This window comes from Pleurodeles waltl, chromosome 12, assembly GCF_031143425.1.
Source record: "Pleurodeles waltl isolate 20211129_DDA chromosome 12, aPleWal1.hap1.20221129, whole genome shotgun sequence".
Lineage (NCBI taxonomy): Eukaryota > Metazoa > Chordata > Amphibia > Caudata > Salamandridae > Pleurodeles > Pleurodeles waltl.
The window spans coordinates 678,945,064-678,966,518 of record NC_090451.1 but is presented as its reverse complement, the minus strand read 5'-3'; the positions used below and the strand labels follow the sequence as shown (position 1 = coordinate 678,966,518).

Genomic DNA, 21,455 nt, shown 5'->3' with positions numbered 1-21,455 from the left:
GTTGTGAGTAAAATGCATTAGTTAAATTGAACTTTCAATTTGTTTGTCGTCTCTTTCCTTTTCTTTAACATTCTCTTTTCCCCTATTCTTTTATGGTATTGCTTTGAAATTCTGCAAAACACAAAGTGTTTATTTCATTTGGAGATCAAGCATTCTAAAGTCAAAAGAACACTACTCTTGTTTTTAAACTATATTTAATGTGTACTTGAAGAAATTGAGTTTTAAAAGTTTGAACTAATTCTAAAGTGTTGCTGAAATTTGAAAACAGGACTTCCTATTTATGAGAGAGAAGCTTTGACCACTAAACAACAGCACCTACTTATCTTACAAACTATGAATAGCTGACTTTGTGGAGATGACTTGTCCTCACTGCCTTCAGTGCAGTCTTGTTTATCTGTGGTGAAATGTTGAACAGAAAAGCATTCCCCACCACTTAAGAAGAATACCTACATTTTAGTTAAAAAGTACTTAGAAAAGTGGATTACATTTTTGTGTGGTTTACACATAATAATTGTAGAGGAATACATCAATTGCCTTCAACTCTAGGGTTTTAGTTCATATATACCTTCCTATTTGATTTACTCTTCCTTTTACATTCAAAGTATTGCTTCTGTTACCATGAAAATTCTCTGAATTTTGTTTAATATTAAGATGAACTGTCTATTAGTAAGATGACTCAGATTTTTCATTTTTAAATTGTGTAAGTGAACATGTCAGGAAACTGATCTGTATTTTAACAATTAAAACATGAAGGTGCTGCTGAGATTTGAACTCAGGATCTCCTGTTTACTAGACAGGCGCTTTAACCAGCTAAGCCACAGCACCTGCATGACAAAGTTCTATGAAATAGTTAGCTGAATGGAGTGAAATAGAAATCAGTTTTGTTTTTTTAGTTTTCTTTTCTAAGTTCACACAACTCTGTTCTTAAACACTGTAGGTGAGAACACCAAATTTATTTAAAAATACTTCCATAAGAGGTGGCTTACCGTTCTTCTAGAATATTGAATTATGTCTTGTGAGTGAAATGCATTAGTTAAATTTAACTCTAAATTGAATTTTCATCTCTTTCCTGGTCGTTGTAATTCTCATTTCCCTTATTCATGCATTGTATTGCTTTGAAATTCTGCAAATGCCAAGTGCTTATTTCATTATGAGATGAAGCATTCTAAAGTGAATAGGAGTCTACTCTTGTTTTTAAACTGTATTTAACATTTTCTTGAAGAAATTAAATTCTATAAGTTTGGAGCAAATTTGAGGTACTGCTGAGATTTGAAATCAGGATTTCTTGTTTACGAGACAGGCGCTTTAACCACTAAGCCACAGCACCTCTTTGCCCTACGGCAATTGAATAATTCACTTAGTTACTATTATTGGTTCTCAATGCCTTCTGTGCAGTCTTCTTTATCTGTGTTATTACGTTAGACATAAAAGAATTCCCCATCACTTAAGAAGAATACCTAAGTCTTTGTTAAAAAGTACTCATAAAAGTAGATTACATTTTTGAGTGTTTCACAAATTATTATTGTAGAGGATTGCATCACTTTTCCTCTTCAACTCCATGGTTTTATTTCCTATTTATCTTCCTCTTTGATATACCCTTCATTTTACATTCACAGTCTAGCTTCTGTCATCTTGAAAATACTCTGAATTGTATTTAGTATTAAGATGAATTGTTCAATAGTAAGCTAATTCTAATTTTTCATTTTGAAATTATATCAAAGGTTCATCTAATGAAAATAATCTGTTATTTAACTATAAAAAAAAGAGAAAGGTGCTGCTAAGAGTTGAAGTTAGGATCTCCTGTTTTCCATAAAGACACTTTAACCAGCTAGGCCACAGAACCTGCATGTCAAACTTTACTGGATCTGATAACAGAATGGAGTGCAATAGAAATCTTGTTTTTCAATTTTCTTTTCTAAGTTGATACAACTCTGTTGTCAAACACTATAGGTTAGAAGACCAAATTTATTTTAGAATACTTCCTTAATGAGTGACTTACCCTACCTATAGAATATAAAATTATGTGTTGTGAGTAAAATGCATTAGTTAAATGGAACTTTCAATTTGTTTGTCGTCTCTTTCCTTTTCTTTAACATTCTCTTTTCCCCTATTCTTTTATGGTATTGCTTTGAAATTCTGCAAAACACAAAGTGTTTATTTCATTTGGAGATCAAGCATTCTAAAGTCAAAATAACACTACTCTTGTTTTTAAACTATATTTAATGTGTACTTGAAGAAATTGAGTTTTAAAAGTTTGAACTAATTCTAAAGTGTTGCTGAAATTTGAAAACAGGACTTCCTATTTATGAGAGAGAAGCTTTGACCACTAAACAACAGCACCTACTTATCTTGCAAACCATGAATAACTGACTTTGTGGAGATGACTTGTCCTCACTGCCTTCAGTACAGTCTTGTTTATCTGTGGTGAAATGTTGAACAGAAAAGCATTCCCCACCACTTAAGAAGAATACCTACATTTTAGTTAAAAAGTACTTAGAAAAGTGGATTACATTTTTGAGTGGTTTACACATAATAATTGTAGAGGAATACATTAATTGTCTTCAACTCTAGGGTTTTAGTTCATATATACCTTCCTATTTGATTTACTCTTCATTGTACATTCAAAGTATTGCTTCTGTTACCATGAAAATTCTCTGAATTTTATTTAATATTAAGATGACTCAGATTTTTCATTTTTAAATGGTGTTAGAAAAGCATCTCAGGAAACTGATCTGTAATTTAACAATTAAAATATGAAGGTGCTGCTGAGGTTTGAACTCAGGATCTCCTGTTTACTAGACAGGCACTTTAACCAGCTAAGCCACAGCACCTGCATGACAAAGTTCTATGAAATAGTTAGCTGAATGGAGTGAAATAGAAATCAGTTTTGGTTTTTTAGTTTTCTTTTCTAAGTTCACACAACTCTGTTCTGAAACACTGTAGGTGAGAACACCAAATTTATTTAAAAATACTTCCATAAGAGGTGGCTTACCGTTCTTCTAGAATATTGAATTATGTCTTGTGAGTGAAATGCATTAGTTAAATTCAACTCTAAATTGAATTTTCATCTCTTTCCTGGTCGTTGTAATTCTCATTTCCCTTATTCATGCATGGTATTGCTTTGAAATTCTGCAAATACCAAGTGCTTATTTCATTATGAGATGAAGCATTCTAAAGTGAATAGGAGTCTACTCTTGTTTTTAAACTGTATTTAACATTTTCTTGAAGAAATTAAATTCTATAAGTTTGGAGCAAATTTGAGGTACTGCTGAGATTTGAAATCAGGATTTCCTGTTTACGAGACAAGCGCTTTAACCACTAAGCCACAGCACCTCTTTGCCCTACGGCAATTGAATAATTCACTTAGTTGCTATTATTGGTTCTCAATGCCTTCTGTGCAGTCTTCTTTATCTGTGTTATTACGTTAGACATAAAACAATTCCCCATCACTTAAGAAGAATACCTAAGTCTTTGTTAAAAAGTACTCATAAAAGTAGATTACATTTTTGAGTGTTTCACAAATTATTATTGTAGAGGATTGCATCACTTTTCCTCTTCAACTCCATGGTTTTATTTCCTATTTATCTTCCTCTTTGATATACCCTTCATTTTACATTCACAGTCTAGCTTCTGTCATCTTGAAAATACTCTGAATTTTATTTAGTATTAAGATGAATTGTTCAATAGTAAGCTAATTCTAATTTTTCATTTTGAAATCATATCAAAGGTTCATCTAATGAAAATAATCTGTTATTTATGAAAAGAGAAAGGTGCTGCTAAGATTTGAAGTTAGGATCTCCTGTTTTCCATAAAGACACTTTAACCACCTAGGCCACAGAAACTGCATCACAAACTTTACTGGATCTGATAACAGAATGGAGTGCAATAGAAATCTCGTTTTTCAATTTTCTTTTCTAAGTTGATACAACTCTGTTGTCAAACACTATGGGTGAGAAGACCAAATTTATTTTAGAATACTTCCTTAATGAGTGACTTACCCTACCTATAGAATATAAAATTATGTGTTGTGAGTAAAATGCATTAGTTAAATTGAACTTTCAATTTCTTTGTTGTCTCTTTCCTTTTCTTTAACATTCTCTTTTCCCCTATTCTTTTATGGTATTGGTTTGAAATTCTGCAAAACACAAAGTGTTTATTTCATTTGGAGATCAAGCATTCTAAAGTCAACAGAACACTACTCTTGTTTTTAAACTATATTTAATGTTTACTTGAAGAAATTGAGTTTTAAAAGTTTGAACTAATTCTAAAGTGTTGCTGAAATTTGAAAACAGGACTTCCTATTTATGAGAGAGAAGCTTTGACCACTAAACAACAGCACCTACTTATCTTACAAACTATGATTTGCTGACTTTGTGGAGATAACTTGTCCTCACTGCCTTCAGTGCAGTCTTGTTTATCTGTGGTGAAATGTTGAACAGAAAAGCATTCCCCACCACTTAAGAAGAAAACCTACATTTTAGTTAAAAAGTACTTAGAAAAGTGGATTACATTTTTGTGTGGTTTACACATAATAATTGTAGAGGAATACATCAATTGCCTTCAACTCTAGGGTTTTAGTTCATATATACCTTCCTATTTGATTTACTCTTCCTTTTACATTCAAAGTATTGCTTCTGTTACCATGAAAATTCTCTGAATTTTGTTTAATATTAAGATGAACTGTCTATTAGTAAGATGACTCAGATTTTTCATTTTTAAATTGTGTAAGTGAACATGTCAGGAAACTGATCTGTAAATTAACAATTAAAGTATGAAGGCGCTGCTGAGATTTGAACTCAGTATCTCCTGTTTACTAGACAGGCGCTTTAACCAGCTAAGCCACAGCACCTGCATGACAAAGTTCTATGAAATAGTTAGCTGAATGGAGTGAAATAGAAATCAGTTTTGTTTTTTTAGTTTTCTTTTCTAAGTTCACACAACTCTGTTCTGAAACACTGTAGGTGAGAACACCAAATTTATTTAAAAATACTTCCATAAGAGGTGGCTTACCGTTCTTCTAGAATATTGAATTATGTCTTGTGAGTGAAATGCATTAGTTAAATTCAACTCTAAATTGAATTTTCATCTCTTTCCTGGTCGTTGTAATTCTCATTTCCCTTATTCATGCATGGTATTGCTTTGAAATTCTGCAAATACCAAGTGCTTATTTCATTATGAGATGAAGCATTCTAAAGTGAATAGGAGTCTACTCTTGTTTTTAAACTGTATTTAACATTTTCTTGAAGAAATTAAATTCTATAAGTTTAGAGCAAATTTGAGGTACTGCTGAGATTTGAACTCAGGATTTCCTGTTTACGAGACAGGCGCTTTAACCACTAAGCCACAGCACCTCGTTTCCCTATGGCAATTGAATAATTCACTTAGTTGCCATTATTGGTTCTCAATGCCTTCTGTGCAGTCTTCTTTATCTGTGTTATTACGTTAGACATAAAAGAATTCCCCATCACTTAAGAAGAATACCTAAGTCTTTGTTAAAAAGTACTCATAAAAGTAGATTACATTTTTGAGTGTTTCACAAATTATTATTGTAGAGGATTGCACCACTTTTCCTCTTCAACTCCATGGTTTTATTTCCTATTTATCTTCCTCTTTGATATACCCTTCATTTTACATTCACAGTCTAGCTTCTGTCATCTTGAAAATACTCTGAATTTTATTTAGTATTAAGATGAATTGTTCAATAGTAAGCTAATTCTAATTTTTCATTTTGAAATAATATCAAAGGTTCATCTAATGAAAATAATCTGTTATTTAACTATAAAAAAAAAGAGAAAGGTGCTGCTAAGAGTTGAAGTTAGGATCTCCTGTTTTCCATAAAGACACTTTAACCAGCTAGGCCACAGAACCTGCATGTCAAACTTTACTGGATCTGATAACAGAATGGAGAGCAATAGAAATCTTGTTTTTCAATTTTCTTTTCTAAGTTGATACAACTCTGTTGTCAAACACTATAGGTTAGAAGACCAAATTTATTTTAGAATACTTCCTTAATGAGTGACTTACCCTACCTATAGAATATAAAATTATGTGTTGTGAGTAAAATGCATTAGTTAAATTGAACTTTCAATTTGTTTGTCGTCTCTTTCCTTTTCTTTAACATTCTCTTTTCCCCTATTCTTTTATGGTATTGCTTTGAAATTCTGCAAAACACAAAGTGTTTATTTCATTTGGAGATCAAGCATTCTAAAGTCAAAAGAACACTACTCTTGTTTTTAAACTATATTTAATGTGTACTTGAAGAAATTGAGTTTTAAAAGTTTGAACTAATTCTAAAGTGTTGCTGAAATTTGAAAACAGGACTTCCTATTTATGAGAGAGAAGCTTTGACCACTAAACAACAGCACCTACTTATCTTACAAACTATGAATAGCTGACTTTGTGGAGATGACTTGTCCTCACTGCCTTCAGTGCAGTCTTGTTTATCTGTGGTGAAATGTTGAACAGAAAAGCATTCCCCACCACTTAAGAAGAATACCTACATTTTAGTTAAAAAGTACTTAGAAAAGTGGATTACATTTTTGTGTGGTTTACACATAATAATTGTAGAGGAATACATCAATTGCCTTCAACTCTAGGGTTTTAGTTCCTATATACCTTCCTATTTGATTTACTCTTCCTTTTACATTCAAAGTATTGCTTCTGTTACCATGAAAATTCTCTGAATTTTGTTTAATATTAAGATGAACTGTCTATTACTAAGATGACTCAGATTTTTCATTTTTAAATTGTGTAAGTGAACATGTCAGGAAACTGATCTGTAATTTAACAATTAAAATATGAAGGTGCTGCTGAGATTTGAACTCAGGATCTCCTGTTTACTAGACAGGCGCTTTAACCAGCTAAGCCACAGCACCTGCATGACAAAGTTCTATGAAATAGTTAGCTGAATGGAGTGAAATAGAAATCAGTTTTGTTTTTTTAGTTTTCTTTTCTAAGTTCACACAACTCTGTTCTTAAACACTGTAGGTGAGAACACCAAATTTATTTAAAAATACTTCCATAAGAGGTGGCTTACCGTTCTTCTAGAATATTGAATTATGTCTTGTGAGTGAAATGCATTAGTTAAATTTAACTCTAAATTGAATTTTCATCTCTTTCCTGGTCGTTGTAATTCTCATTTCCCTTATTCATGCATTGTATTGCTTTGAAATTCTGCAAATGCCAAGTGCTTATTTCATTATGAGATGAAGCATTCTAAAGTGAATAGGAGTCTACTCTTGTTTTTAAACTGTATTTAACATTTTCTTGAAGAAATTAAATTCTATAAGATTGGAGCAAATTTGTGGTACTGCTGAGATTTGAAATCAGGATTTCTTGTTTACGAGACAGGCGCTTTAACCACTAAGCCACAGCACCTCTTTGCCCTACGGCAATTGAATAATTCACTTAGTTGCTATTATTGGTTCTCAATGCCTTCTGTGCAGTCTTCTTTATCTGTGTTATTACGTTAGACATAAAAGAATTCCCCATCACTTAAGAAGAATACCTAAGTCTTTGTTAAAAAGTACTCATAAAAGTAGATTACATTTTTGAGTGTTTCACAAATTATTATTGTAGAGGATTGCATCACTTTTCCTCTTCAACTCCATGGTTTTATTTCCTATTTATCTTCCTCTTTGATATACCCTTCATTTTACATTCACAGTCTAGCTTCTGTCATCTTGAAAATACTCTGAATTGTATTTAGTATTAAGATGAATTGTTCAATAGTTAGCTAATTCTAATTTTTCATTTTGAAATTATATCAAAGGTTCATCTAATGAAAATAATCTGTTATTTAACTATGAAAAGAGAAAGGTGCTGCTAAGAGTTGAAGTTAGGATCTCCTGTTTTCCATAAAGACACTTTAACCACCTACGCCACAGAACCTGCATGACAAACTTTACTGGATCTGATAACAGAATGGAGTGCAATAGAAATCTCGTTTTTCAATTTTCTTTTCTAAGTTGATACAACTCTGTTGTCAAACACTATAGGTGAGAAGACCTCATTTATTTTAAAATACTTCCTTAATGAGTGACTTACCCTACCTATAGAATATTGAATTATGTGTTGTGAGTAAAATGCATTAGTTAAATTGAACTTTCAATTTGTTTGTCGTCTCTTTCCTTTTCTTTAACATTCTCTTTTCCCCTATTCATTTATGGTATTGCTTTGAAATTCTGCAAAACACAAAGTGTTTATTTCATTTGGTGATCAAGCATTCTAAAGTCAACAGAACACTACTCTTGTTTTTAAACTATATTTAATGTTTACTTGAAGAAATTGAGTTTTAAAAGTTTGAACTAATTCTAAAATGTTGCTGAAATTTGAAAACAGGACTTCCTATTTATGAGAGAGAAGCTTTGACCACTAAACAACAGCACCTACTTATCTTACAAACTATGAATAGCTGACTTTGTGGAGATGACTTGTCCTCACTGCCTTCAGTGCAGTCTTGTTTATCTGTGGTGAAATGTTGAACAGAAAAGCATTCCCCACCACTTAAGAAGAATACCTACATTTTAGTTAAAAAGTACTTAGAAAAGTGGATTACATTTTTGTGTGGTTTACACATAATAATTGTAGAGGAATACATCAATTGCCTTCAACTCTAGGGTTTTAGTTCCTATATACCTTCCTATTTGATTTACTCTTCCTTTTACATTCAAAGTATTGCTTCTGTTACCATGAAAATTCTCTGAATTTTGTTTAATATTAAGATGAACTGTCTATTAGTACGATGACTCAGATTTTTCATTTTTAAATTGTGTAAGAGAACATGTCAGGAAACTGATCTGTAATTTAACAATTAAAGTATGAAGGTGCTGCTGAGATTTGAACTCAGGATCTCCTATTTACTAGACAGGCGCTTTAACCAGCTAAGCCACAGCACCTGCATGACAAAGTTCTATGAAATAGTTAGCTGAATGGAGTGAAATAGAAATCAGTTTTGTTTTTTTAATTTTCTTTTCTAAGTTCACACAACTCGGTTCTGAAACACTGTAGGTGAGAACACCAAATTTATTTAAAAATACTTCCATAAGAGGTGGCTTACCGTTCTTCTAGAATATTGAATTATGTCTTGTGAGTGAAATGCATTAGTTAAATTCAACTCTAAATTGAATTTTCATCTCTTTCCTGGTCGTTGTAATTCTCATTTCCCTTATTCATGCATGGTATTGCTTTGAAATTCTGAAAAATACCAAGTGCTTATTTCATTATGAGATGAAGCATTCTAAAGTGAATAGGAGTCTACTCTTGTTTTTAAACTGTATTTAACATTTTCTTGAAGAAATTAAATTCTATAAGTTTGGAGCAAATTTGAGGTACTGCTGAGATTTGAACTCAGGATTTCCTGTTTAAGAGACAGGGACTTTAACCACTAAGCCACAGCACCTCTTTGACCTACAGTAATTAAATAATTCACTTAGTTGCCATTATTGGTTCTCAATGCCTTCTGTGCAGTCTTCTTTATCTGTGTTATTACGTTAGACATAAAAGAATTCCCCATCACTTAAGAAGAATACCTAAGTCTTTGTTAAAAAGTACTCATAAAAGTAGATTACATTTTTGAGTGTTTCACAAATTATTATTGTAGAGGATTGCATCACTTTTCCTCTTCAACTCCATGGTTTTATTTCCTATTTATCTTCCTCTTTGATATACCCTTCATTTTACATTCACAGTCTAGCTTCTGTCATCTTGAAAATACTCAGAATTTTATTTAGTATTAAGATGAATTATTCAATAGTAAGCTAATTCTAATTTTTCATTTTGAAATTATATCAAAGGTTCATCTAATGAAAATAATCTGTTATTTAACTATAAAAAAAAGAGAAAGGTGCTGCTAAGAGTTGAAGTTAGGATCTCCTGTTTTCCATAAAGACACTTTAACCAGCTAGGCCACAGAACCTGCATGTCAAACTTTACTGGATCTGATAACAGAATGGAGTGCAATAGAAATCTCGTTTTTCAATTTTCTTTTCTAAGTTGATACAACTCTGTTGTCAAACACTATGGGTGAGAAGACCAAATTTATTTTAGAATACTTCCTTAATGAGTGACTTACCCTACCTATAGAATATAAAATTATGTGTTGTGAATAAAATGCATTAGTTAAATTGAACTTTCAATTTGTTTGTCGTCTCTTTCCTTTTCTTTAACATTCTCTTTTCCCCTATTCTTTTATGGTATTGCTTTGAAATTCTGCAAAACACAAAGTGTTTATTTCATTTGGAGATCAAGCATTCTAAAGTCAAAAGAACACTACTCTTGTTTTTAAACTATATTTAATGTGTACTTGAAGAAATTGAGTTTTAAAAGTTTGAACTAATTCTAAAGTGTTGCTGAAATTTGAAAACAGGACTTCCTATTTATGAGAGAGAAGCTTTGACCACTAAACAACAGCACCTACTTATCTTACAAACTATGAATAGCTGACTTTGTGGAGATGACTTGTCCTCACTGCCTTCAGTGCAGTCTTGTTTATCTGTGGTGAAATGTTGAACAGAAAAGCATTCCCCACCACTTAAGAAGAATACCTACATTTTAGTTAAAAAGTACTTAGAAAAGTGGATTACATTTTTGTGTGGTTTACACATAATAATTGTAGAGGAATACATCAATTGCCTTCAACTCTAGGGTTTTAGTTCATATATACCTTCCTATTTGATTTACTCTTCCTTTTACATTCAAAGTATTGCTTCTGTTACCATGAAAATTCTCTGAATTTTGTTTAATATTAAGATGAACTGTCTATTAGTAAGATGACTCAGATTTTTCATTTTTAAATTGTGTAAGTGAACATGTCAGGAAACTGATCTGTAATTTAACAATTAAAATATGAAGGTGCTGCTGAGATTTGAACTCAGGATCTCCTGTTTACTAGACAGGCGCTTTAACCAGCTAAGCCACAGCACCTGCATGACAAAGTTCTATGAAATAGTTAGCTGAATGGAGTGAAATAGAAATCAGTTTTGTTTTTTTAGTTTTCTTTTCTAAGTTCACACAACTCTGTTCTTAAACACTGTAGGTGAGATGACCAAATTTATTTAAAAATACTTCCATAAGAGGTGGCTTACCGTTCTTCTAGAATATTGAATTATGTCTTGTGAGTGAAATGCATTAGTTAAATTCAACTCTAAATTGAATTTTCATCTCTTTCCTGGTCGTTGTAATTCTCATTTCCCTTATTCATGCATTGTATTGCTTTGAAATTCTGCAAATACCAAGTGCTTATTTCATTATGAGATGAAGCATTCTAAAGTGAATAGGAGTCTACTCTTGTTTTTAAACTGTATTTAACATTTTCTTGAAGAAATTAAATTCTATAAGTTTGCAGCAAATTTGAGGTACTGCTGAGATTTGAAATCAGGATTTCTTGTTTACGAGACAGGCGCTTTAACCACTAAGCCACAGCACCTCTTTGCCCTACGGCAATTGAATAATTCACTTAGTTGCTATTATTGGTTCTCAATGCCTTCTGTGCAGTCTTCTTTATCTGTGTTATTACGTTAGACATACAAGAATTCCCCATCACTTAAGAAGAATACCTAAGTCTTTGTTAAAAAGTACTCATAAAAGTAGATTACAATTTTGGGTGTTTCACAAATTATTATTGTAGAGGATTGCATCACTTTTCCTCTTCAACTCCATGGTTTTATTTCCTATTTATCTTCCTCTTTGATATACCCTTCATTTTACATTCACAGTCTAGCTTCTGTCATCTTGAAAATACTCTGAATTTTATTTAGTATTAAGATGAATTGTTCAATAGTAACCTAATTCTAATTTTTCATTTTGAAATTATATCAAAGGTTCATCTAATGAAAATAATCTGTTATTTAACTATGAAAAGAGAAAGGTGCTGCTAAGAGTTGAAGTTAGGATCTCCTGTTTTCCATAAAGACACTTTAACCACCTACGCCACAGAACCTGCATGACAAACTTTACTGGATCTGATAACAGAATGGAGTGCAATAGAAATCTCGTTTTTCAATTTTCTTTTCTAAGTTGATACAACTCTGTTGTCAAACACTATAGGTGAGAAGACCTCATTTATTTTAAAATACTTCCTTAATGAGTGACTTACCCTACCTATAGAATATTGAATTATGTGTTGTGAGTAAAATGCATTAGTTAAATTGAACTTTCAATTTGTTTGTCGTCTCTTTCCTTTTCTTTAACATTCTCTTTTCCCCTATTCATTTATGGTATTGCTTTGAAATTCTGCAAAACACAAAGTGTTTATTTCATTTGGTGATCAAGCATTCTAAAGTCAACAGAACACTACTCTTGTTTTTAAACTATATTTAATGTTTACTTGAAGAAATTGAGTTTTAAAAGTTTGAACTAATTCTAAAATGTTGCTGAAATTTGAAAACAGGACTTCCTATTTATGAGAGAGAAGCTTTGACCACTAAACAACAGCACCTACTTATCTTACAAACTATGAATAGCTGACTTTGTGGAGATGACTTGTCCTCACTGCCTTCAGTGCAGTCTTGTTTATCTGTGGTGAAATGTTGAACAGAAAAGCATTCCCCACCACTTAAGAAGAATACCTACATTTTAGTTAAAAAGTACTTAGAAAAGTGGATTACATTTTTGTGTGGTTTACACATAATAATTGTAGAGGAATACATCAATTGCCTTCAACTCTAGGGTTTTAGTTCCTATATACCTTCCTATTTGATTTACTCTTCCTTTTACATTCAAAGTATTGCTTCTGTTACCATGAAAATTCTCTGAATTTTGTTTAATATTAAGATGAACTGTCTATTAGTAAGATGACTCAGATTTTTCATTTTTAAATTGTGTAAGAGAACATGTCAGGAAACTGATCTGTAATTTAACAATTAAAGTATGAAGGTGCTGCTGAGATTTGAACTCAGGATCTCCTATTTACTAGACAGGCGCTTTAACCAGCTAAGCCACAGCACCTGCATGACAAAGTTCTATGAAATAGTTAGCTGAATGGAGTGAAATAGAAATCAGTTTTGTTTTTTTAATTTTCTTTTCTAAGTTCACACAACTCGGTTCTGAAACACTGTAGGTGAGAACACCAAATTTATTTAAAAATACTTCCATAAGAGGTGGCTTACCGTTCTTCTAGAATATTGAATTATGTCTTGTGAGTGAAATGCATTAGTTAAATTCAACTCTAAATTGAATTTTCATCTCTTTCCTGGTCGTTGTAATTCTCATTTCCCTTATTCATGCATGGTATTGCTTTGAAATTCTGAAAAATACCAAGTGCTTATTTCATTATGAGATGAAGCATTCTAAAGTGAATAGGAGTCTACTCTTGTTTTTAAACTGTATTTAACATTTTCTTGAAGAAATTAAATTCTATAAGTTTGGAGCAAATTTGAGGTACTGCTGAGATTTGAACTCAGGATTTCCTGTTTAAGAGACAGGGACTTTAACCACTAAGCCACAGCACCTCTTTGACCTACAGTAATTAAATAATTCACTTAGTTGCCATTATTGGTTCTCAATGCCTTCTGTGCAGTCTTCTTTATCTGTGTTATTACGTTAGACATAAAAGAATTCCCCATCACTTAAGAAGAATACCTAAGTCTTTGTTAAAAAGTACTCATAAAAGTAGATTACATTTTTGAGTGTTTCACAAATTATTATTGTAGAGGATTGCATCACTTTTCCTCTTCAACTCCATGGTTTTATTTCCTATTTATCTTCCTCTTTGATATACCCTTCATTTTACATTCACAGTCTAGCTTCTGTCATCTTGAAAATACTCAGAATTTTATTTAGTATTAAGATGAATTATTCAATAGTAAGCTAATTCTAATTTTTCATTTTGAAATTATATCAAAGGTTCATCTAATGAAAATAATCTGTTATTTAACTATAAAAAAAAGAGAAAGGTGCTGCTAAGAGTTGAAGTTAGGATCTCCTGTTTTCCATAAAGACACTTTAACCAGCTAGGCCACAGAACCTGCATGTCAAACTTTACTGGATCTGATAACAGAATGGAGTGCAATAGAAATCTCGTTTTTCAATTTTCTTTTCTAAGTTGATACAACTCTGTTGTCAAACACTATGGGTGAGAAGACCAAATTTAATTTAGAATACTTCCTTAATGAGTGACTTACCCTACCTATAGAATATAAAATTATGTGTTGTGAATAAAATGCATTAGTTAAATTGAACTTTCAATTTGTTTGTCGTCTCTTTCCTTTTCTTTAACATTCTCTTTTCCCCTATTCTTTTATGGTATTGCTTTGAAATTCTGCAAAACACAAAGTGTTTATTTCATTTGGAGATCAAGCATTCTAAAGTCAAAAGAACACTACTCTTGTTTTTAAACTATATTTAATGTGTACTTGAAGAAATTGAGTTTTAAAAGTTTGAACTAATTCTAAAGTGTTGCTGAAATTTGAAAACAGGACTTCCTATTTATGAGAGAGAAGCTTTGACCACTAAACAACAGCACCTACTTATCTTACAAACTATGAATAGCTGACTTTGTGGAGATGACTTGTCCTCACTGCCTTCAGTGCAGTCTTGTTTATCTGTGGTGAAATGTTGAACAGAAAAGCATTCCCCACCACTTAAGAAGAATACCTACATTTTAGTTAAAAAGTACTTAGAAAAGTGGATTACATTTTTGTGTGGTTTACACATAATAATTGTAGAGGAATACATCAATTGCCTTCAACTCTAGGGTTTTAGTTCATATATACCTTCCTATTTGATTTACTCTTCCTTTTACATTCAAAGTATTGCTTCTGTTACCATGAAAATTCTCTGAATTTTGTTTAATATTAAGATGAACTGTCTATTAGTAAGATGACTCAGATTTTTCATTTTTAAATTGTGTAAGTGAACATGTCAGGAAACTGATCTGTAATTTAACAATTAAAATATGAAGGTGCTGCTGAGATTTGAACTCAGGATCTCCTGTTTACTAGACAGGCGCTTTAACCAGCTAAGCCACAGCACCTGCATGACAAAGTTCTATGAAATAGTTAGCTGAATGGAGTGAAATAGAAATCAGTTTTGTTTTTTTAGTTTTCTTTTCTAAGTTCACACAACTCTGTTCTTAAACACTGTAGGTGAGATGACCAAATTTATTTAAAAATACTTCCATAAGAGGTGGCTTACCGTTCTTCTAGAATATTGAATTATGTCTTGTGAGTGAAATGCATTAGTTAAATTCAACTCTAAATTGAATTTTCATCTCTTTCCTGGTCATTGTAATTCTCATTTCCCTTATTCATGCATTGTATTGCTTTGAAATTCTGCAAATACCAAGTGCTTATTTCATTATGAGATGAAGCATTCTAAAGTGAATAGGAGTCTACTCTTGTTTTTAAACTGTATTTAACATTTTCTTGAAGAAATTAAATTCTATAAGTTTGCAGCAAATTTGAGGTACTGCTGAGATTTGAAATCAGGATTTCTTGTTTACGAGACAGGCGCTTTAACCACTAAGCCACAGCACCTCTTTGCCCTACGGCAATTGAATAATTCACTTAGTTGCTATTATTGGTTCTCAATGCCTTCTGTGCAGTCTTCTTTATCTGTGTTATTACGTTAGACATACAAGAATTCCCCATCACTTAAGAAGAATACCTAAGTCTTTGTTAAAAAGTACTCATAAAAGTAGATTACAATTTTGGGTGTTTCACAAATTATTATTGTAGAGGATTGCATCACTTTTCCTCTTCAACTCCATGGTTTTATTTCCTATTTATCTTCCTCTTTGATATACCCTTCATTTTACATTCACAGTCTAGCTTCTGTCATCTTGAAAATACTCTGAATTTTATTTAGTATTAAGATGAATTGTTCAATAGTAACCTAATTCTAATTTTTCATTTTGAAATTATATCAAAGGTTCATCTAATGAAAATAATCTGTTATTTAACTATGAAAAGAGAAAGGTGCTGCTAAGAGTTGAAGTTAGGATCTCCTGTTTTCCATAAAGACACTTTAACCACCTAGGCCACAGAACCTGCATGACAAACTTTACTGGATCTGATAACAGAATGGAGTGCAATAGAAATCTCGTTTTTCAATTTTCTTTTCTAAGTTGATACAACTCTGTTGTCAAACACTATAGGTGAGAAGACCTCATTTATTTTAAAATACTTCCTTAATGAGTGACTTACCCTACCTATAGAATATTGAATTATGTGTTGTGAGTAAAATGCATTAGTTAAATTGAACTTTCAATTTGTTTGTCGTCTCTTTCCTTTTCTTTAACATTCTCTTTTCCCCTATTCATTTATGGTATTGCTTTGAAATTCTGCAAAACACAAAGTGTTTATTTCATTTGGTGATCAAGCATTCTAAAGTCAACAGAACACTACTCTTGTTTTTAAACTATATTTAATGTTTACTTGAAGAAATTGAGTTTTAAAAGTTTGAACTAATTCTAAAGTGTTGCTGAAATTTGAAAACAGGACTTCCTATTTATGAGAGAGAAGCTTTGACCACTAAACAACAGCACCTACTTATCTTACAAAATATGAATAGCTGACTTTGTGGAGATGACTTGTCCTCACTGCCTTCAGTGCAGTCTTGTTTATCTGTGGTGAAATGTTGAACAGAAAAGCATTCCCCACCACTTAAGAAGAATACCTACATTTTAGTTAAAAAGTACTTGGAAAAGTGGATTACATTTTTGAGTGGTTTACACATAATAATTGTAGAGGAATACATCAATTGCCTTCAACTCTAGGGTTTTAGTTCATATATACCTTCCTATTTGATTTACTCTTCCTTTTACATTCAAAGTATTGCTCTGTTACCATGAAAATTCTCTGAATTTTGTTTAATATTAAGATGAACTGTCTATTAGTAAGATGACTCAGATTTTTCATTTTTAAATTGTGTTAGAGAACATGTCAGGAAACTGATCTGTAATTTAACAATTAAAATATGAAGGTGCTGCTGAGATTTGAACTCAGGATCTCCTGTTTACTACACAGGCGCTTTAACCAGCTAAGCCACAGCACCTGTGTGACAAAGTTTAATGAAATAGTTAGCTGAATGGAGTGAAATAGAAATCAGTTTTGTTTTTTTAATTTTCTTTTCTAAGTTCACACAACTCGGTTCTGGAACACTGTAGGTGAGAACACCAAATTTATTTAAAAATACTTCCATAAGAGGTGGCTTACCGTTCTTCTAATATATTGAATTATGTCTTGTGAGTGAAATGCATTAGTTAAATTCAACTCTAAATTGAATTTTCATCTCTTTCCTGGTCGTTGTGATTCTCATTTCCCTTTTTCATGCATGGTATTGCTTTGAAATTCTGCAAAATACCAAGTGCTTATTTCATTATGAGATGAAGCATTCTAAAGTGAATAGGAGTCTACTCTTGTTTTTAAACTGTATTTAACATTTTCTTGAAGAAATTAAATTCTATAAGTTTGGACCAAATTTGAGGTACTGCTGAGATTTGAACTCAGGATTTCCTGTTTACAAGACAGGCGCTTTAACCACTAAGCCACAGCACCTCTTTGTCCTAAGGCGATTGAATAATTCACTTAGTTGCATTATTGGTTCTCAATGCCTTCTGTGGAGTCTTCTTTTTCTGTGTTATTACTTTAGACATAAAAGAATTCCCCATCACTTAAGAAGAATACCTAAGTCTTTGTTAAAATGTACTCATAAAAGTAGATTACATTTTTGAGTGTTTCACAAATTATTATTGTAGAGGATTGCATCACTTTTCCTCTTCAACTCCATGGTTTGATTTCCTATTTATCTTCCTCTTTGATATACCCTTCATTTTACATTCACAGTCTAGCTTCTGTCATCTTGAAAATACTCTGAATTTTATTTAGTATCAAGATGAATTGTTCAATAGTAAGCTGATTCAAATTTTTCATTTTTAAATTATATCAAAGGTTCATCTAATGAAAATAATCTGTTATTTAACTATGAAAAGAGAAAGGTGCTGCTAAGAGTTGAAGTTATGATCTCCTGTTTTCCATAAAGACACTTTAACCACCTAGGCCACAGAACCTGCATCACAAACTTTACTGGATCTGATAACAGAATGGAGTGCAATAGAAATCTCATTTTTCAATTTTCTTTTCTAAGTTGATACAACTCTGTTGTCAAACACTATGGGTGAGAAGACCACATTTATTTTAGAATACTTCCTTAATGAGTGACTTACCCTAGCTATAGAATATAAAATTATGTGTTGTGAGTAAAATGCATTAGTTAAATTGAACTTTCAATTTGTTTGTTGTCTCTTTCCTTTTCTTTAACATTCTCTTTTCCCCTATTCTTTTATGATATTGGTTTGAAATTCTGCAAAACACAAAGTGTTTATTTCATTTGGAGATCAAGCATTCTAAAGTCAACAGAACACTACTCTTGTTTTTAAACTATATTTAATGTTTACTTGAAGAAATTGAGTTTTAAAAGTTTGAACTAATTCTAAAATGTTGCTGAAATTTGAAAACAGGACTTCCTATTTATGAGAGAGAAGCTTTGACCACTAAACAACAGCACCTACTTATCTTACAAACTATGAATAGCTGACTTTGTGGAGATGACTTGTCCTCACTGCCTTCAGTGCAGTCTTGTTTATCTGTGGTGAAATGTTGAACAGAAAAGCATTCCCCACCACTTAAGAAGAATACCTACATTTTAGTTAAAAAGTACTTAGAAAAGTGGATTACATTTTTGTGTGGTTTACACATAATAATTGTAGAGGAATACATCAATTGCCTTCAACTCTAGGGTTTTAGTTCCTATATACCTTCCTATTTGATTTACTCTTCCTTTTACATTCAAAGTATTGCTTCTGTTACCATGAAAATTCTCTGAATTTTGTTTAATATTAAGATGAACTATCTATTAGTAAGATGACTCAGATTTTTCATTTTTAAATTGTGTAAGAGAACATGTCAGGAAACTGATCTGTAATTTAACAATTAAAGTATGAAGGTGCTGCTGAGATTTGAACTCAGGATCTCCTATTTACTAGATAGGCGCTTTAACCAGCTAAGCCACAGCACCTGCATGACAAAGTTCTATGAAATAGTTAGCTGAATGGAGTGAAATAGAAATCAGTTTTGTTTTTTTAATTTTCTTTTCTAAGTTCACACAACTCGGTTCTGAAACACTGTAGGTGAGAACACCAAATTTATTTAAAAATACTTCCATAAGAGGTGGCTTACCGTTCTTCTAATATATTGAATTATGTCTTGTGAGTGAAATGCATTAGTTAAATTCAACTCTAAATTGAATTTTCATCTCTTTCCTGGTCGTTGTAATTCTCATTTCCCTTATTCATGCATGGTATTGCTTTGAAATTCTGAAAAATACCAAGTGCTTATTTCATTATGAGATGAAGCATTCTAAAGTGAATAGGAGTCTACTCTTGTTTTTAAACTGTATTTAACATTTTCTTGAAGAAATTAAATTCTATAAGTTTGGAGCAAATGTGAGGTACTGCTGAGATTTGAACTCAGGATTTCCTGTTTAAGAGACAGGGACTTTAACCACTAAGCCACAGCACCTCTTTGACCTACAGCAATTAAATAATTCACTTAGTTGCCATTATTGGTTCTCAATGCCTTCTGTGCAGTCTTCTTTATCTGTGTTATTACGTTAGACATAAAAGAATTCCCCATCACTTAAGAAGAATACCTAAGTCTTTGTTAAAAAGTACTCATAAAAGTAGATTACATTTTTGAGTGTTTCACAAATTATTATTGTAGAGGATTGCATCACTTTTCCTCTTCAACTCCATGGTTTTATTTCCTATTTATCTTCCTCTTTGATATACCCTTCATTTTACATTCACAGTCTAGCTTCTGTCATCTTGAAAATACTCAGAATTTTATTTAGTATTAAGATGAATTATTCAATAGTAAGCTAATTCTAATTTTTCATTTTTAAATTATATCAAAGGTTCATCTAATGAAAATAATCTGTTATTTAACTATAAAAAAAAGAGAAAGGTGCTGCTAAGAGTTGAAGTTAGGATCTCCTGTTTTCCATAAAGAAACTTTAACCAGCTAGGCCACATAACCTGCATGTCAAACTTTACTGGATCTGATAACAGAATGGAGTGCAATAGAAATCTTGTTTTTCAATTTTCTTTTCTAAGTTGATACAACTCTGTTGTCAAACACTATAGGTTAGAAGACCAAATTTATTTTAGAATACTTCCTTAATGAGTGACTTACCCTACCTATAGAATATAAAATTATGTGTTGTGAGTAAAATGCATTAGTTAAATTGAACTTTCAATTTGTTTGTCGTCTCTTTCCTTTTCTTTAACATTCTCTTTTCCCCTATTCTTTTATGGTATTGCTTTGAAATTCTGCAAAACACAAAGTGTTTATTTCATTTGGAGATCAAGCATTCTAAAGTCAAAAGAACACTACTCTTGTTTTTAAACTATATTTAATGTGTACTTGAAGAAATTGAGTTTTAAAAGTTTGAACTAATTCTAAAGTGTTGCTGAAATTTGAAAACAGGACTTCCTATTTATGAGAGAGAAGCTTTGACCACTAAACAACAGCACCTACTTATCTTACAAACTATGAATAGCTGACTTTGTGGAGATGACTTGTCCTCACTGCCTTCAGTGCAGTCTTGTTTATCTGTGGTGAAATGTTGAACAGAAAAGCATTCCCCACCACTTAAGAAGAATACCTACATTTTAGTTAAAAAGTACTTAGAAAAGTGGATTACATTTTTGTGTGGTTTACACATAATAATTGTAGAGGAATACATCAATTGCCTTCAACTCTAGGGTTTTAGTTCATATATACCTTCCTATTTGATTTACTCTTCCTTTTACATTCAAAGTATTGCTTCTGTTACCATGAAAATTCTCTGAATTTTGTTTAATATTAAGATGAACTGTCTATTAGTAAGATGACTCAGATTTTTCATTTTTAAATTGTGTAAGTGAACATGTCAGGAAACTGATCTGTAATTTAACAATTAAAATATGAAGGTGCTGCTGAGATTTGAACTCAGGATCTCCTGTTTACTAGACAGGCTCTTTAACCAGCTAAGCCACAGCACCTGCATGACAAAGTTCTATGAAATAGTTAGCTGAATGGAGTGAAATAGAAATCAGTTTTGTTTTTTTAGTTTTCTTTTCTAAGTTCACACAACTCTGTTCTTAAACACTGTAGGTGAGAACACCAAATTTATTTAAAAATACTTCCATAAGAGGTGGCTTACCGTTCTTCTAGAATATTGAATTATGTCTTGTGAGTGAAATGCATTAGTTAAATTCAACTCTAAATTGAATTTTCATCTCTTTCCTGGTCGTTGTAATTCTCATTTCCCTTATTCATGCATTGTATTGCTTTGAAATTCTGCAAATACCAAGTGCTTATTTCATTATGAGATGAAGCATTCTAAAGTGAATAGGAGTCTACTCTTGTTTTTAAACTGTATTTAACATTTTCTTGAAGAAATTAAATTCTATAAGT

General features: G+C 31.7%; 15 non-coding genes across 15 annotated transcripts; all 15 read right to left on the bottom strand.

Annotated features, from left to right (window-relative positions):
* Window positions 1-751: 751 nt before the first annotated feature.
* Window positions 752-825, bottom strand: TRNAT-AGU (transfer RNA threonine (anticodon AGU)). Its single transcript has one exon. It is a non-coding gene; the product is annotated as a tRNA-Thr (tRNA).
* A 1,932-nt stretch (window positions 826-2,757) lies between these two features.
* TRNAT-AGU (transfer RNA threonine (anticodon AGU)) lies at window positions 2,758-2,831 on the bottom strand. Its single transcript has one exon. It is a non-coding gene; the product is annotated as a tRNA-Thr (tRNA).
* A 429-nt stretch (window positions 2,832-3,260) lies between these two features.
* TRNAT-CGU (transfer RNA threonine (anticodon CGU)) lies at window positions 3,261-3,333 on the bottom strand. Its single transcript has one exon. It is a non-coding gene; the product is annotated as a tRNA-Thr (tRNA).
* A 1,442-nt stretch (window positions 3,334-4,775) lies between these two features.
* On the bottom strand, window positions 4,776-4,849 carry TRNAT-AGU (transfer RNA threonine (anticodon AGU)). The gene has a single exon. It is a non-coding gene; the product is annotated as a tRNA-Thr (tRNA).
* Window positions 4,850-5,278: 429 nt separating this feature from the next.
* Window positions 5,279-5,351, bottom strand: TRNAT-CGU (transfer RNA threonine (anticodon CGU)). The gene has a single exon. It is a non-coding gene; the product is annotated as a tRNA-Thr (tRNA).
* Window positions 5,352-6,801: 1,450 nt separating this feature from the next.
* Window positions 6,802-6,875, bottom strand: TRNAT-AGU (transfer RNA threonine (anticodon AGU)). Its single transcript has one exon. It is a non-coding gene; the product is annotated as a tRNA-Thr (tRNA).
* A 429-nt stretch (window positions 6,876-7,304) lies between these two features.
* Window positions 7,305-7,377, bottom strand: TRNAT-CGU (transfer RNA threonine (anticodon CGU)). Its single transcript has one exon. It is a non-coding gene; the product is annotated as a tRNA-Thr (tRNA).
* Window positions 7,378-8,823: 1,446 nt separating this feature from the next.
* On the bottom strand, window positions 8,824-8,897 carry TRNAT-AGU (transfer RNA threonine (anticodon AGU)). Its single transcript has one exon. It is a non-coding gene; the product is annotated as a tRNA-Thr (tRNA).
* A 1,952-nt stretch (window positions 8,898-10,849) lies between these two features.
* TRNAT-AGU (transfer RNA threonine (anticodon AGU)) lies at window positions 10,850-10,923 on the bottom strand. Its single transcript has one exon. It is a non-coding gene; the product is annotated as a tRNA-Thr (tRNA).
* A 1,948-nt stretch (window positions 10,924-12,871) lies between these two features.
* On the bottom strand, window positions 12,872-12,945 carry TRNAT-AGU (transfer RNA threonine (anticodon AGU)). The gene has a single exon. It is a non-coding gene; the product is annotated as a tRNA-Thr (tRNA).
* A 1,952-nt stretch (window positions 12,946-14,897) lies between these two features.
* TRNAT-AGU (transfer RNA threonine (anticodon AGU)) lies at window positions 14,898-14,971 on the bottom strand. Its single transcript has one exon. It is a non-coding gene; the product is annotated as a tRNA-Thr (tRNA).
* A 1,947-nt stretch (window positions 14,972-16,918) lies between these two features.
* On the bottom strand, window positions 16,919-16,992 carry TRNAT-AGU (transfer RNA threonine (anticodon AGU)). The gene has a single exon. It is a non-coding gene; the product is annotated as a tRNA-Thr (tRNA).
* Window positions 16,993-17,422: 430 nt separating this feature from the next.
* Window positions 17,423-17,495, bottom strand: TRNAT-UGU (transfer RNA threonine (anticodon UGU)). Its single transcript has one exon. It is a non-coding gene; the product is annotated as a tRNA-Thr (tRNA).
* Window positions 17,496-18,940: 1,445 nt separating this feature from the next.
* Window positions 18,941-19,014, bottom strand: TRNAT-AGU (transfer RNA threonine (anticodon AGU)). The gene has a single exon. It is a non-coding gene; the product is annotated as a tRNA-Thr (tRNA).
* A 1,952-nt stretch (window positions 19,015-20,966) lies between these two features.
* On the bottom strand, window positions 20,967-21,040 carry TRNAT-AGU (transfer RNA threonine (anticodon AGU)). Its single transcript has one exon. It is a non-coding gene; the product is annotated as a tRNA-Thr (tRNA).
* Window positions 21,041-21,455: the final 415 nt, after the last annotated feature.